The sequence below is a fragment of the Pseudophryne corroboree genome, chromosome 7 (assembly GCF_028390025.1).
Source record: "Pseudophryne corroboree isolate aPseCor3 chromosome 7, aPseCor3.hap2, whole genome shotgun sequence".
Taxonomy (NCBI): domain Eukaryota; kingdom Metazoa; phylum Chordata; class Amphibia; order Anura; family Myobatrachidae; genus Pseudophryne; species Pseudophryne corroboree.
This window is the reverse complement of record NC_086450.1, coordinates 115,199,169-115,215,095: the sequence shown is the minus strand read 5'-3', so window position 1 is coordinate 115,215,095 and position 15,927 is coordinate 115,199,169.

Sequence of the window (15,927 nt, the reverse complement as noted above, 5' to 3'; positions counted from 1 at the left end):
TATTATGGGCTTGGAGGAGAATTTTGTGAATTCTCCTCCAATTGCCCTTTAGTACATTTAGGTTAGGGGTGGGGAACCTTTGGCCCTCCTGCTGTTGTTAAACTACATATACCAGCATGCCTTGCTACAGTTTTGCTATTTGGCCATGCTAAAACTGTTGCAGGGCATGCTGGGATGTATAGTTCAACAACAGCTGGAAGGCCGAAAGTTCCCCATTCCTGATTTATGTAATACTAATATAATGTGAAGATCGTGTGAAAACACAATTTTCCCCACATTATTTTAGTAATAATAATATTGATAAAGATGCCCATAAGGGGCAGATTTACTAAAGCTTCTTAAACAGACAATTGGTGGTGTCAACCAATCAGATTCTGACTATTATTTTCTAGAATGCAACAGAAAAATTATAGCTAAAATCTGGTTGATTGCTATAAGAAAAACCTACACTTTTCAATTTTATAAACTTTAGTAAGTCTACCCCGTAAATCTATGCCTTAGAAAAATGTGCGGCCCTTTAGAAGGATAGAGGGACACCTAATGCGGCCCCTGAAATTAATCAGGTTTACTATGACTGCAGTAAACTACAGTATGTGGAAATGTCAACCTCACTATGACAACCACTAAGTGGTGCTGTAGGGCCAAAGTCTATCCTTCGCTCAGTTTGCAGTTTCTTGAAAACACAGACCATTATACCATACTTGCCTACCCTCCCGGAATGGCCGGGAGGCTCACGAAAATCGGGTGACCCTCCCGGCCCCCCAGAAGAGCAGGCAAGTCTCCCGATTACAGGGGTCCCCCCCTCAGGGCCGTCTTAACAGCAGTGTAGGCCCCTGGGCACAGCAATGCACTGGGCCCCCTACCTATCCTCCAGAGGTAGGGGTGGGGGGTGCCCTAAGCGGCAGCTTTGATGTCCTGCGGGTGTCAGGGGGTGTTTTATCTTCCGCTGAGCATGTAGGACCTGGAGTAGTCATTTCTGCTAATTACTCCTTTACAGCACAGATGAGGCTAAACTGTAGAAGGGGGCATTGGGCTGAATGAAGGGTGGTAGGGGGTGTTTAATACGTAGGGGAGGGTGGATAGTGGAGTGGGCTTAATATTCATAATTTTCTGGTGGGAGGGCAGCTTACTTGACTGCAGATATCTCCAGTTCCTGAAAATATATTTCTTAGCTTTGAATGGGCTAAAAACACTAAAGAGTCCCACCTTTCAGGAGGTACTGGGGACACCTTTCAGGAGGTACTGGGGACACCTGTCAGGAGGTACTAGGGACTTGGGGAACAGAGGTCAGGTGCCAGAGCAATTCACAGATGAAAATATAAAACTGCATATTAGGCGTGTGGAGCTGGAGCAGGGACCAGCTGCTGGAAGGCTGATATCTCTGGTTCTGGGCATAGTAGAGACAAGCTGACAGTGTCCACTGAAAGGGGAGAGTCCCAGCTTTTGGATTATACCCTCACAAAAACTCTAAGTTAGACAGAACCTGAGATATCTGGCTGGGAAGAGCAATTAATAGGCTCAGATGGGGACCACTGCTTTCATGTTGGATATCTCCAGTTCCCCAGGGCCGATTTTCAAAAATCTGGTACCCCTGGAAAGAGGGGACCCTCAGCTATCAGCCTAGGGCCCTTATACTCTTGGGGCCCTTGGGCAAGAGCCCATTGAGCCCATACGAAAAGACGGCCCTGCCCCCCCTGCCCGGATGCCCACTTAGCGAGTGAAGTGGGCGGTCCAGGCATGCGATGATGCGATTCTTGTTGAATCGCATCATGCAAGCCACGCCCCCCACTGTATAATGCCGGTAATTGCGGCATTGCACAGTGGGGGGCGTGGCTTGCATGACGCGATCCAGCAGCCACGCCCAGTCCCTCCTCTGGCCCGCCCCCATCCCGCCTCCGGCCCGCCCCCCTCCTCGACTGGCTGCTCTCTCCCGGAGAGAGCAGCCCAAAAGTCGGCAACTATGCATTATACAGTATTAGCAATTTAATGCTGCCCAATTGGATTTTCTTATGTATATACGAAAGAAGATAAGAAATCTCATTTTTACATTAATTTATGCCATAACAATGCAGTACTGAACAGAAACTTCACATTAAAAAGGTTGGCAATTTCTCTTAGTAGTAAAAAAAAAAAATCCTTTATTTCAGGACAAAAGGGACATTTCATGGAGGTCAAGTAGAAATATTATGTGAAAGTTGAGAACAGCTGGTGTACTACAGCAAAAAAAAAAAAAAAACCACAATGTCACCTAATGGTTTTATGATTTGATATTGTCATCTTAACTTAAACACCACTATAGAAATAAAACATACTGTAGACAGAAAATTGGATTAAAGAGGTAGCAGCCATGAATTTATTGGGCAGATCGGAATTATTATGGTGGCAGAAAAAGGCAGTGCTATCTCGGGGTTGGTAACGCTTTGCCGACTGCCGGGATCCCGGCAGTCAGCATACCGACACCGGGATCCCGGCAGCAGAACTGACCATAGGATGCCGGCAGTGGGGGGGGCGAGTGTACCAAAGCCTCTTGTGGGCTCACTGCACCCGCCACGCAGTGGGCTCACTGCGCTCGCTACGCAGCGGGCTCGGAGGCTCGCTATGCTCGCCACAGTTTCTGTTCCCACTCTATGGGTGTCGCGGAATAGAACCTGTGGGTCGGTATTCCGTAGGCCAACATTTTGAGTGCTCAGGATTTTGGCGTAGGCATGTGACTAACAGGATCCCGAGCGCCGGTCACATACCCACATCCCCCATCTCGGCAACAGCCAAATAATAACTCTTTAAATAATGGAGCAGATCCCCCCCCCCCCCCCTCCTTGCCCCAGTGCAAACTGGATTGTGCAGTACCACCTCCCCCCAATTGGCCTAGCATTGGCCCCTCCTTAAGATGGAGACATCAGGTAAATGCAATAGGGTCCGAGTTGCCGGAGGTGCGGGATTTCGGGCAAAAATTTCAGGTTGGTTCTGCCTTGTAAATGATTGCCGTTTTAAAAATGCGAGCATTCTCACCCGAAACTTGGGCCCTACATTTACTTCCAGACCCTCCCCTAAAGTAGTGACAAAATCGCCATTCTCAGGCGGGAAATGCCACAAACCATTCTTGATCCCTAATAGGCCACTGAGGAGCACTGCTTTCCTCCACAGCCAGGTACGATCTATAAAAAAAATCTTTAATGAAAATGACCAAACCCTCACCTGTGAGATGAACCCCATCCATCCTATAAAAGCTCTCCTCCTCAAACCTCAACTGGGGATGTCTAATAACATGCCCACCCAGAGGCGGAACTACCGCCAGTGCAACCAGTGCGTTGCACTGGGGCCCGCCTCTGTCCAGGGGCCCAAAGCATGTAATGAGTCAAACTGACTCATTACATGCCGCTGTGCGCTGCGGGCAACCGCTGCCCGCAGCGCCCAGCCGCCCAGAGAGGAGAGAAGCAGCGGTACGGGGGAAGGAGGAGGAGGGAGGTGGAGGAGGGAGCCGCAGCAGCACTTTGTTACTGGTTGAGGCGCTACTGCTGCTGCCCCTCTGCTTCACTATAGGCTGTCTTCCGAGAACAGCGTATAGTGAAGCAGAGGGGCAGCAGCAGCAGCGCCTCCACCAATAACACAGCGCTGCTGCGGCTCCCTCCTCCACCTCCCTCCTCCTCCTTCTCTACTGCCCGGGAATCGTCTGACGCTGCACCGAGGAGCCTGAGCCAGCGGAGAGGGTAAGTATAATTCTTCTTTCTTTCTTTCTTTCTTTCTTTCTTTCTTTCTTTCTTTCTTTCTTCAAAAAAGGGGGACTGTCTGCCACAATGTGTAAAAAGGGGGAATCTGCTTGCCGCAATGTGTAAAAAGGGGGAATCTGCCTGCCGCAATGTGTAAAAAGGGGGAATCTGCCTGCCGTAGTGTGTAAAAAGGGGGAATCTGCCTGCCGCAATGTGTAAAAACGGGGAATCTGCCTGCCGCAAGGTGTAAAAACGGGGAATCTGCTTGCCGCAATGTGTAAAAAGGGGGAATCTGCCTGCCGCAATGTGTAAAAAGGGGGAATCTGCCTGCCGTAATGTGTAAAAAGGGGGATGCTGTGGCACGCTGTCTGCCGTAATGTGTAACAAGGGCACGCTGTCTGCCGTAATGTGTAACAAGGGCACGCTGTCTGTCGTAATGTGTAAAAAGGGGACGCTGTCTGCCATTATGTGTAACAAGGGCACGCTGTCTGCCGTAATGTGTAAGAAGGGCACGCTGTCTGCCGTAATGTGTAACAAGGGCAAGCTGTCTGCCGTAATGTGTAACAAGGGGACGCTGTCTGCCGTTATGTGTAAAAAGTGGACGCTGTCTACCGCTATGTTTAACAAGGGCACGCTGTCTGCCATTATGTGTAAAAAGGGTACGCTGTCTGCCGCTATGTTTAACAAGGGCACGCTGTCTGCCGTTATTTGTAAAAAGTATACGCTGTCTGCCGCTATGTGTAACAAGGGCACACTGTCTGCCGTTATGTGTAAAAAGTGCACGCTGTCTGCCGTTATGTGTAAAAAGGGCACGCTGTCTGCTGCTATGTTTAAAAAGGGCACGCTGTCTGCCGTTATGTGTAAAAAAGGGGGACGCTGTCTGCCGTAATGTGTAAAAAGGGGACGCTGTCTGCTGTAATGTGTAAAAAGAGGAATCTGTCCACCGTAAGGTGTAAAAGGGTCTCTACCTGGTGTAGTGGTGCTACTGTGCAGCGTAATTTGAATAATGGAGACTACTGTGCACCGTTTTATGAATTGGTATTATTTTGTGGCCACACCCCTTCCCCACGAAGCCACACCACTATGTATTTTTGCGCGCGCCTACGGCGTGCACTGCCCCTGTTTTGCATGCAGGGGTGGGGCTCCGATGCCGTTTCTTGCACACAGTGCTAAAATGTCTAGTTACGGCACTGTTGCTAGGTATCCACTTCCCTGAGCAGGTTCCCCTCACCAGATCCTCTCCAGGGGTGAGGGGGTGGACTTGGATGGGATGGGGGGGGGGGGCAAGCCATTTTGTCGCACATGGGCCCACCGCTCGCTAGTTCCGCCACTGTGCCCACCCATACCAATCACAACTCTGGATACTGCGTTATTAACTTTCCTACAAACCCTATCCAATGCTGCACCCTCTTGAGTATTATACCTGTCCAGAAATGACAGGGAACTATCTCTAACCAAGTCAACTTTACTCCCAACCCAATAAATTAATTTCCCCCTAAATGAATAACCACCCAATCAGGAAGCCCAAACATTACTTCTGAAGCCCACAGGGTATGTAATAAACCCTTCTACCACATAGCTCACAAGCCTAAAGAGCAAACTTCATTAACCCTTAACATTAAAGGGTCCTGTGAAGCTAAAGGGTGATTGCTAGCCCCGTAAATGTATGAATGGGTTAAAAATTGTACCCGAATATCAGAATTCCCGAGCAAGTCTGAAAGGTAAGGTGTTAAAGTCAGAAACAATCTTTAATTCAAAACAACCAGAAAACTAACTAACGCAAATTAGCCAAGGGAGGGTTAGAACTTAGAAGGGAGTTGGGTGACCCAGATGAAGGTGAAAAACACAAAAACCTCTATGAGGGCAAAAATCACTTCAAGCCACCGAATATGCCTTCAGCGTGCTAAGGCCCAAAGCCATCGGAGTGAGACTTTCAATGCCGGCTTGATGACTGCCATACATTTTTTAAGAACAAGGAAAACCAGCTAGACTAGCATTATGCGCAAGCAACCTAAACCTTTCCCTTTAAACTTAAACCTTTCCCATTAAAAATGAGATAAAGTGTTTGCTATCTTGTTATCAATGCCTGGAACATGCTGAGCTTGAATATTCCTACGCAAACAAAGCAAAGTTAAATGTCTTAATAGCCTCAATGCTGGCGTAGATTCAGACTTCTGGTTATTGATGGAATGCATGACACCTAAGCTGTCACACCAGAAAACAATCATGTGATTACTAAGTCTGACTGCCCAGAGTTCAACAGCTACCACCTTTTGGAAAAGTTCCAGCAGCATCATGTTTACAGTTAAACCTTGAATCCTCCATTGATCAGGCTAAGCCTCAGCACATCATTCTCCCTCAAAGAATGCCCCCAAAACCCGAGGAACCTGATGCATCTGTAAATAACTGGAGATCTGAATTCACCACTGCTGGGGAAAACCAAATCTTAACCCCATTAAAATCACTCAGGAATGTCTTTCAAATAATCAAATCTTCCATCAAGTCTATAAAAACTTGCATTAAATGATAAGGCTTCTTAACTACAGATGGGGCCCTTTCTAATCTGAGACAAAACACCTTGCCCATAGGAATAATGTGACAAGTACAATTTAGTAATCCCATTAGGGACTGCATTTGCTTAAGACTAACCTTCTTTACTTTAAGAAAACTCTCAATCAATTCCTCCAAGTGACGAACATCCAGGACGGGATGTACTAAAGGGAAAGTGCGATAAACTCCCCGTTTTCAGGGGTATTATTGCATTTTCATATGTCCTATTACCCGACCGCTGCGTTTTCGCCGATGAGGGTATAGCCATTTCTCAATGGCGATACCCTATAGAAGCCTATGGGCTGCAACTCGCCGCAGACGCCGAACCCTGCCGCAGCCCCTCCCCTCCCCTCCCCCCAGCATACATTCCTCCAGGAAGCCTGGACCCGGAAGGTAATCTCCTCCTCCCCCTAGCAACGCAGTTGGAGGTCCTTCTGGCTGCAGGGGGGAGGATGAGGCGCCGGGGACAGCCTGCTGCCTGATTCCCGGCAGGGGAGCAGGTGAAGATCCCGGGGAGGTGACGGAGACCCCCAGCACACCACTTCACTGGTATCGCGGGGGGCCTCCGTCACCACATTGCGATATTGATCGCATACAGTATGTTAGTACATATGAAATCAACATCGCTGCGATAGGCGGCGATGTATGTTGATACATCCAACCCCCAGAGGCAATCTGCACAACCTTAAGGAGGTATCGATCTTGATGCCTAAATAAGATTGACGAGTCATGGGCCCCTCTGTCATAATAAAGGCTTGTACAGAAAATAGCAGTTCTTTACAGACTTCACTATAGGCCAGCCCTACCAACAGAAAATCATCCAGGAAATGCGTAATGCCTGAATGCCACGTTACAGCCTGAATGCACCATTGCAGGTATGAATTAAAACATTGAAAAAAAGAACAGGAGACCTATAGTCAAACATTTATCTACAATATAAAGGCCATCAGGGAAATTTTGTGCTGACTTTAAATTCTACTTAGCAATGACCGAAGCCTTGTTGGATAAGGGTAAATTAAAACCTTCCAGGAATCCTTTTAACAAAAAGATTGCCTCCTCCCTTCGAAGATAATGGTCCAACCAACCTCTATTTACTTGAAAATAGGGGCTGGAGTCCAGAGATGGCGCTACCCGCTCAGCAAGGGTATGCACTGCAGGGAGGTGCCATGAATGAAGAGGCGCTCTCCCTGCTCTGCTACCCTGCTGCTGCCAGCTGCAGCTACGCCTGTGAAACTGTAAGGGAGGTAGCAGCGCTGGCAGCGTGTAGCACGGCTCCCAGTGCAAGGTCCCTCTGGCCTGGCTCCCTCTCCGCTGCTCCCGAGTCCCTGTCATCCAATGCTGGTAAGAGTTCTGTCGCCCGGGTAACATTTTGGGGGGCGTGGCCTAATCATGGGAGGCGCCACACCCCCTTATGTAAAAATCACAAAAATCTTTGCAAAGCCCAGCAGTGTGGAGTTGGGGGGCTCCTTGAGCCCCTGAACCAGAGGCAATTTGAGTGGGGAGCGTGATCAGTGTGATCACTCCCCTCTACCTGTACATGAACAGGCAGAGGTCCAGCAGCAGCAGACTCAGCCTGCATCTCTGCCTCTGGCACTGCAGCACAGCACACGCTGCCAGGTCTGAGAGCTTATGCTATTGCTGCAGTCCAGTAAGAGGGAGGGAAGAAGGGCAGCGGACCAGCCCCCCCCCCCCCCCCCCCCGCTGGGCCCCTCCATCAGTCCTGGGCTCGGGTAAGTAGCACCCATTCCCTTCCTCTCGACGTCACTTCCAACATCCTCCAGAGCTGCTGTTGCTGGAGTAATGGAGTCTGCAAGAGGGAGGAGGAGGAGGAGGAGGAGAAGGCAGATAAAGAGCAGCGCCCGAGCCAGGACCTCCTGCAGGTCCCGGGGTCGCGCTGTGGAGACATAGGTGTAAGGGGCACACAATACTGTGGGCATTATTCGTGACACTACTGTGGGTATTATATGAAAGGGGCACTATTACTGTGCGCATTATATGTGGCACTATGACTGTGGGCATTATGTGTAAGGGGCAGTGTAAGTGGTGAAGCAGAAGGGAAAGGTACTACATTTACAATAGCAGGGTGGGTTTGAGGTGGTAAGTATTAGGTGGTTCAGCTGTACCTGGCATAATGTGTTTAATGTTCTGTAACTGGCATTACGTGTATAATGGGCTCTACCTGGCATAGCGTGTATAATGGTCTGTACCTGGCATAAGGTGTATAATGGGCTGTACATGGCATAATGTGTATAATGGGCTTTACCTGGCATAACGTGTATAATGGGCTCTACCTGGCATAACATGTATAATGGGCTCTGCCTAGTGTAATGTGTATAATGGACTCTATTTGGCATAATGTGTATAAGACACTCTACCTGGCATAACATTTATTAGGTACTCTACTGTGGTGTAACGTGTATAAGCGGCTTTTCTGTGTGGCGTAACATGTATAAGGACACTACTGTGGAGTATAATGTGACTAACGTACACTACTGTGCAGTGTAATGTGACTAACGGACACTACTGTGAGGTGTAATGTTAACTGGTACTATTCTGTGGCCATGGCCCTATATTTTTGGTGCGTGGCTTCGGTGCACACTGTCCCTGTTTTGAGCATGGTGGGCACCAAAGGAGACTTTCGCCCTGAGCTCCTCAAGGTCTAGAACAAGCCCTGTCACCGATTATAAAATATCTCTTTCTTTTCAAATGTAACGTGCCCCCAATTCAATAAAGGGAAAGGGGCGATGAAACATGCCCTTGCTCCGGGCACCATGGCATCTAGCTACACCTCTGATAAGGGGCACTACTGTGGGCTTTGTGTAAAAGGGCAAGTACTGTGTGGTGTAGCGTGTACAAGAAGGGGCACTACTGTGTGACGCAATGTGAATGAAGGGCACTACTATGTGGTGTAATATAAATCAGGGGCACTTCGTTTGGGGTATTGTGAATAAGACTGTAATACTGTGTGGTGTAATTTAAATTATGGGTACCATTGTGGCCACGCCCTTTCCTTGTGTGACCACACCCCTTTTTGCAGCATGCGCTGTTATTTTTTTTGGGTGGGAGGACGCAAATTTATCATTTGTAGGGGGGCGCCAAACACTCTAGCACCGGCACTGATGGAGCCTTATTTAGCACCTCCTCCCTGCTCGCCACGGCCCACTGACGAACTACCACAACGACTACAGTCCTTTGCGGGATGACTGAGACCCACAAAACATACATGCGTACCTGTATCTATAGTTTATTCCCCTACTGCACTGTGCGTTGTTAAACACGTAGCATTTTCCCCTACCGACACTGGGGAATCCGGGAGGTGGACTGCCAATATCGGTCTAGCATGCTGTGTTACCTCATCTACAGAATGAGGTAACACCTCAAATCCTTTAAACCATCCTTAAGTTTAAACTAGACTTCCACATCCTTTAAACCAAACTTGAAGACTGCCTGCCCTTCCTGCTCTTCCTAAATGTCTCATCGTATTGACGCCACATGTTATCTTTAGCTGAGATGCATATACTGTTGTGTATCAGCTGCATATATTTAAAAACATTCAGGTATTCCCCCGGTCTAGTGTCTAAATAACAAGCTGCAAAGACATGCCAGACAGCCCGTTCATGTAAGAACGCTGAGCCTCCTCTGCCGCAGCCGCTGCTGACTTGGCTTGCCCTAAAGCTTCATGAGATTCTTAGGTCATAGCGAACATATCTGCAAACTTTCTTTATACGTTCTTAAATTTTAGATCTCACTCCCCTCGAAAAAGCTGTTTGCGCAAAAAAAAAAGTCTCCTGACACCTCGGTTAATGTGCTGTCTGCAGACTCACTTGACTTTTGGGGGCTTTTGCGCTTCACTTTTATGTGCTGTGTTAAAAGGTTCAGAAATTTATGCAGCTTGTCCCATGAGAAGGATGAATTTTTAGACTCATCAGATATTGGGGAGTAATTGCTGTGCCTGGGGGAACAAAATGCTCACCTGATCCAGACATGGAGGGTCCTGCCATGTCATCCTATGAAGTCACTTGTCCCACACTTCCACAGTTTGCGGTGCACCCACCACGCCTTGAATTGATCGGAACGGCCAGATTCAGACACCTCTTCAATGATCCCTAAAGAAGACGACGCTGTAACCTGGGAAATTGAAGCAGGCAACTGACTGTATCTATATTTAAAATGGCCGCACCATTCTGGTGGGTGGGGCTAGCCTCCAGAGCCAGCCACAGGCGGTCAGACACCGGGAGCTGTACTGCAGCACGCTGGGGGGTGCCTGCACCACACGCAGAGCTCCTCCTCAGCCAAGCTGCCATGCATGATGGAGAGTCATCAGGCGTGCCGGACACCAGGCTTCGCCCCACTGGATATACTACAGCTGCCAGCGTGCGGCATGCAGCATGCTGCTAAGTGTGTCTGGGGCTTGAGGGGGCCACCGTGGAGAGGGTCCTGGCCGCTTATACCAAATGGCGGGTGGGGGATGGGCATGGCAGTGTGACAGATAATGTGAGAAGAAAGTAAAGAAAAGCTGACAGTAAAGTTCACAGGAAAAACATTGAGTTAAAATGAAAGCGAAAAAAAAGGGAGGACTGGAAAGTTAATAAAAACTTAAAGCCACAAATATGGCAAACAAAGCCATAGGATACTTTGCCTACTAGGTCCTTGGAAGTCAAAACTGGAAAGAGGTAAAATGTCCCTCAAGCCAGATTTTTTTTTACTAAAGCTGGCTATACACATACAGATTTATTGTCAGATCTGGCTGGTTGGAATGAAAATCTGGTATAGGATGCGAGCAAATGACAATTGTCCATTTGCTCCCAAACACTAGAAAACAGACAAAAATGGTCAATCAGACATATTGGTTAAATTCACGTCCATTTTTGTCAGTTTTACGGAATTTAGGAGCAAATGGCCAACTGTCATTTCCGCTCATCCATTACCAGGTTTTCATTCCAACCGTCCAGATCTGACAATAAATCTTTAGGTGTCCCATAGCAAAGCCTCTCCCATAGTCCAATAGGCTAACCTTATACCTAACAAACCAGCCCCTTCATACTATTGAAAATATCCGCCGCTTCCTCTAGCATCCTTAATAATTGTCTTCTCTGAGGCGGTGGTCATTTTGGGTAGGACATCTCTTTCACGGTGCTGCTCCTCAGGCCGGCGGTTCCACTCTGCTGCACTGACAGTGGCGTGGCGGCCCGGGACAGTTGTCCCCACAGTACCTCCAACACCCACAAGCCACCCAGCACCTCCAAGCCACCAAGAGGTCTGTGGGGACTGTTGCTACGCCACTGTGGTAATACATGTGCAAAAGCATGCAATACACAGCTTCACCACTGGGTGGTGATTGCTCCACTAATGGAAACTACAATGCTGAATACAATAGCACCAGTTAGATATGACACTACAGAATACTGTACAATAGCAAGCCCTAGAATGCAGGCCAGTCATGTACCGTAAAGCTTTACGGTGTAAATAAAGTTCTCTTTTTAAAACAGGAATACTGCATGCTGGGCTATGAAATCACTTACTCGGAGGGGACACAGTGAAAACATGCTCTACAAATGAACGGTGGGGTTGGTGGGTTCCAGGGCACTCTGACTATGCATCTTTTGAAGCATACAAGCACACATTTTTTGGATAACTGAAAATGACAGTGAAAAGTACCGTACAGAGAAGGTAATTCAGACCTGATTACTAGGGTGCGTTTTTTGCATCCCTGCGATCAGGTAGTCGCCGCCTACAGGCATAGCCAGATTAAGGTGGGGATGCAAGGCATACTGTACCCCGGGCCCCACTTTGTCAGGGGCCCCCCTGGCCAAAGCACACTGATATCACTAGCTTTCCCTCTTAATGTGAGAGCCAGAATGAAAGCAGGACAGTATGCTGTGCAGGCAGAGACACAGGAATATCATGTTTCATGAGCTACTGACAGAGCTTTGTGACCAGTGGAGAGATTGGAGGTTGGAGAGAGATGTAAGTAACACAGGGATCCCAGCTTCTCCTCCTCTCTACCTTGGTGTCTGAGTCTTGTGTAAACTTTTATGCAACTAAACCATTTGGTTCTAGATATAGAGACACACACAGAGAGTCCGCCTAAGTCCTGTCCCGGTGTGTAAGTAGTACAGAGGCTGCTGCTATTATTGCATGTGACAAGATAAATTATTTTATTTTTCTAAGTGTATTTTAAGGTTGTTAAGTTATCTTTGTATCACTACAAGAACATTTTATAAAATAGTTGCTTTTCAATTAGGTGGAGCTACTGTATAAACAGTACCCAGGCATTAAACTATTAGTGTAAAACTAATATACACCATTGGTTTAAATTTAATATACTCAATCTATACCTCCCACCACGACCCATTCCCGGAGGGACAAAATGCTTTCTACCTGGACTTCCTTCTTAATTTATGATTGCAATCACCTGTGTTGAAATACCTTTCTTAGCAATTAAATAGTACAACACAGGTGACATCCATATATTAAGAGGGAAGTTCAGGTAGAGAGCATTTTGTCCCTCCTGAAATGGGATATTTTGGGAGGTATGCACAATCTAATATACATCCCTCACCTTCCACCGGGGCCCCCCTGTCATAAGTGCCCCAGGCACCCCCAAGGCTTAATCCGGCCCTGCCTACAGGGGGAGGGTATTTATTGTGTGCAAGTGCGCAATCGCTGTGTGCAGGTGCACAAACTCAGCCCAGGACTAACTCTGCCGCTGCGATGATCGAGGCCGGAGCTGACATCAGAAACCCTCCCTCCAAAAAACTGGTTCCTGCTGCGTTTTCCTGGACACTCCTACAAAACGGTGAGTTACCACCCACAAATGGCCTCTTCCTGTCAGTCACCTTGCGATCGCCCATGCGATCGCTTTTTTCGCACCATCCCGTCGCTATGCACCGATGCCCGGTGCAGTCATCCGATGCGCCAGCGCATTGCGGTGTATATGCATGCGCAGTACAGACCTGATCGCCTGCTGTGCGAAAACGCACAGCAGCGATCAGGTCTGAATTACCCTCCGAGTCACAGTAAAGTAAACAAAATCATTACAATTAGTGACATCATTATGTCACTGCAGGTGTGCACGGCTTAACTTGTGTGCTGTCTTACCCTTAAATTAAGGTTTGATTCACAGAAATGAATACAAAACAAAGAAAGAGTGAGATCTATCAGTGCACTCCGGGAACTCCTGAATTCTTGGAACTGCATATTAGCAGAGCCAAGCATTCAGGAGATCCTGGAGTGCACTGCTTTCTTTGTTTTTTTATTAGAATCAATATATTGTGAGATAGGTAGCACCGCCTTTCTTATAATTAATACCTATATACATACAGACTGAAGATAAATCAGCAATAATAAAAGGAAAATCCCTAAATAAGGGAAGATGAAGAAATAAGGGAACTGATATATACACATAGAAAAATATCCCTTACTTTAAAAATAGTTCTGTGCGGAACCATATTTTGCATTAAACTCGACTCCCACAAATGACAGATGTTTACACTTTTTAAAACAATTTAGAATTCAATTGTTATTATCAATATTATGCTAGAGATGTTTTTTACATTACAAGACTCATTTTATTACACACTATGACTTGTGCTTTGCACATGGAGGGTCATTCTGACCCGTTCGCACGCAGTGATTCTTCGCTACGGTGCGAACGGGTCGGGACTGTGGCTGCACGGCAGCCGCAATGCGCACGCGCGTCATTGCCGTCACCGGGCAGTGACGCCAGCAGCGCAGAAAGTGATCGCAGCAACGATCACTAGAAGATTGACGACGGGGAGGCGTTCCGTGGCGTCTACTCACTGTTTTACAGGCGTGGTGAGGCGAACGCAGGCGTGTCCAGGCGTTTAGAGGGCAGATGTCTGACGTCAGTCCAGGGTCCTTCGTCACTGGATCCGTCGCACAGGGTAAGTAGGTCTGACCCTGGTCTTGTTTTGCAGGAAACTTTTTTAGCATAGCAGGGCTGCACAAGCGATCGCAGCCCTGCTTATGCTAAAATACACTCCCCCACAAACGTTGCTATGTGCGGTCAACTCGGAATGACCACCATGGTCCTTGCAATTTTGGCAGTGATGGGCGGCAGTGACACAGTGATAGCTTGCCTTACAAATGAACAGTGGGCTCCAGGGGTGCTCTATGAAACGATCACTTAGTCTCTGAGCATCTTTTGACGCAAACAAGCAGGTATATACTGTATACAGCTAATAGCAAACAGTGAAAGTCTCACACACACAGCCACACAACTCCAGGGGGGCGCTCTTGATCATTAACAGTAACTACAAGTATTAGCATTAGTCTCCATCATAATATTTTTTTTCATTTTATAAAATTTTTATTGAACTTTCACAATTTCAAACATAGCAAAACAAAATTCCATCAAAAAAAATCTACAAATAAAAAAATAAAAACATAAGAGGGAGGGGGAAACAGGGAAAGAAAAGGGGTACACCTATAGCATAATGAATATAAAATCAGACATAATAAGAAGCATACATAGTAATATCACTAGTCCATCAGAGTTACAATTCAGTAATAATTCACATAACATGGAGTAATATTAAATATGAAGAATCAGTGGCGGAAATTGTGATTGGTGGGCCCAGGTGCACAAATATGCTATAGGCCCTCCCTCCTTCGCCCTGTTCCTACCCCTATTTCTATTATGCCACACAGCGGGAGGTTACGGAGAGCAGTATGACGCCAGGGAGGGGTGACAGGGAGAGGCAGCGTGATGCCTGGGACAGGTGACAGTGAGAGGCAGGGTGATGCCAGCGAGAAATGACAGGAGAGAGGCAGCATGATACCAGGGAGAGGTGACAGTGAGAGGCAGGGTGACACCAGCGAGAAATTACAGGGAGAGGCAGCTTGATGCCAGGGAGAGGTGTCAGGGTGACAGGGCGTGGGGGCAGGTTGACACCAGGTAGGGGTGACAGGGAGAGGCAGGGTGATGCCAGGGAGAGGTGACAGGGCGAGGTGGCAGGGTGACACCAGGGAGGGGTGATAGGCAGGGCCGGTGCAAGGTTTCTGGGCACCCTAGGCAAAATTGATCCTATCACCCCATCCTGTCACCTGTGCCCCGGTTTCTCTGTGTCCTGGATCCCCTATCCCGCTTTTCCCAATCCCATCACCTGTATCCCAGCTCCTCTGTACCATCTCACCCCATCCCATCACCTGTATCGAGGCTACTGTGTCGTTTTCTCCAATTCTGTCACCTGAATCCCGACTGCTCTGTGCTACTTCTCCCCATCCCATCATCCATTTCCCAGCTGTTCTGTATCTCTTTCTCCCATTCCGTCACCTGAATCCTGCCTCCTCTGTGCTGCTTCCCCTATCCCATCACCCGTTTCCTGTCTTCTCTCTGCTGTTTTCACCCATCCTGTCACTTGTGTTCCGGCTCCACTGTGCCGCGTCCCCCCAACCTGTCACCTGCAACTCTGCAACTCTGTGCCACTCCCCTCCGCCCTATCACCCGTATCACGGCTTCTCTGTGCCACCTCCTCCTATTACGTCATCTGTATCCCGGATCCTATTTGCAGGTTGCCCCCATTCAGTCATCTGTATCCTGTGTCACTTCCTCCCTTCCCAACACCCGTTTCACTAGCTGTTCTGTATCGCTTTCTCCCATTCTATCACTTGCATCTCGATTCCTCTGTGCTGCTTCCCCTATCCC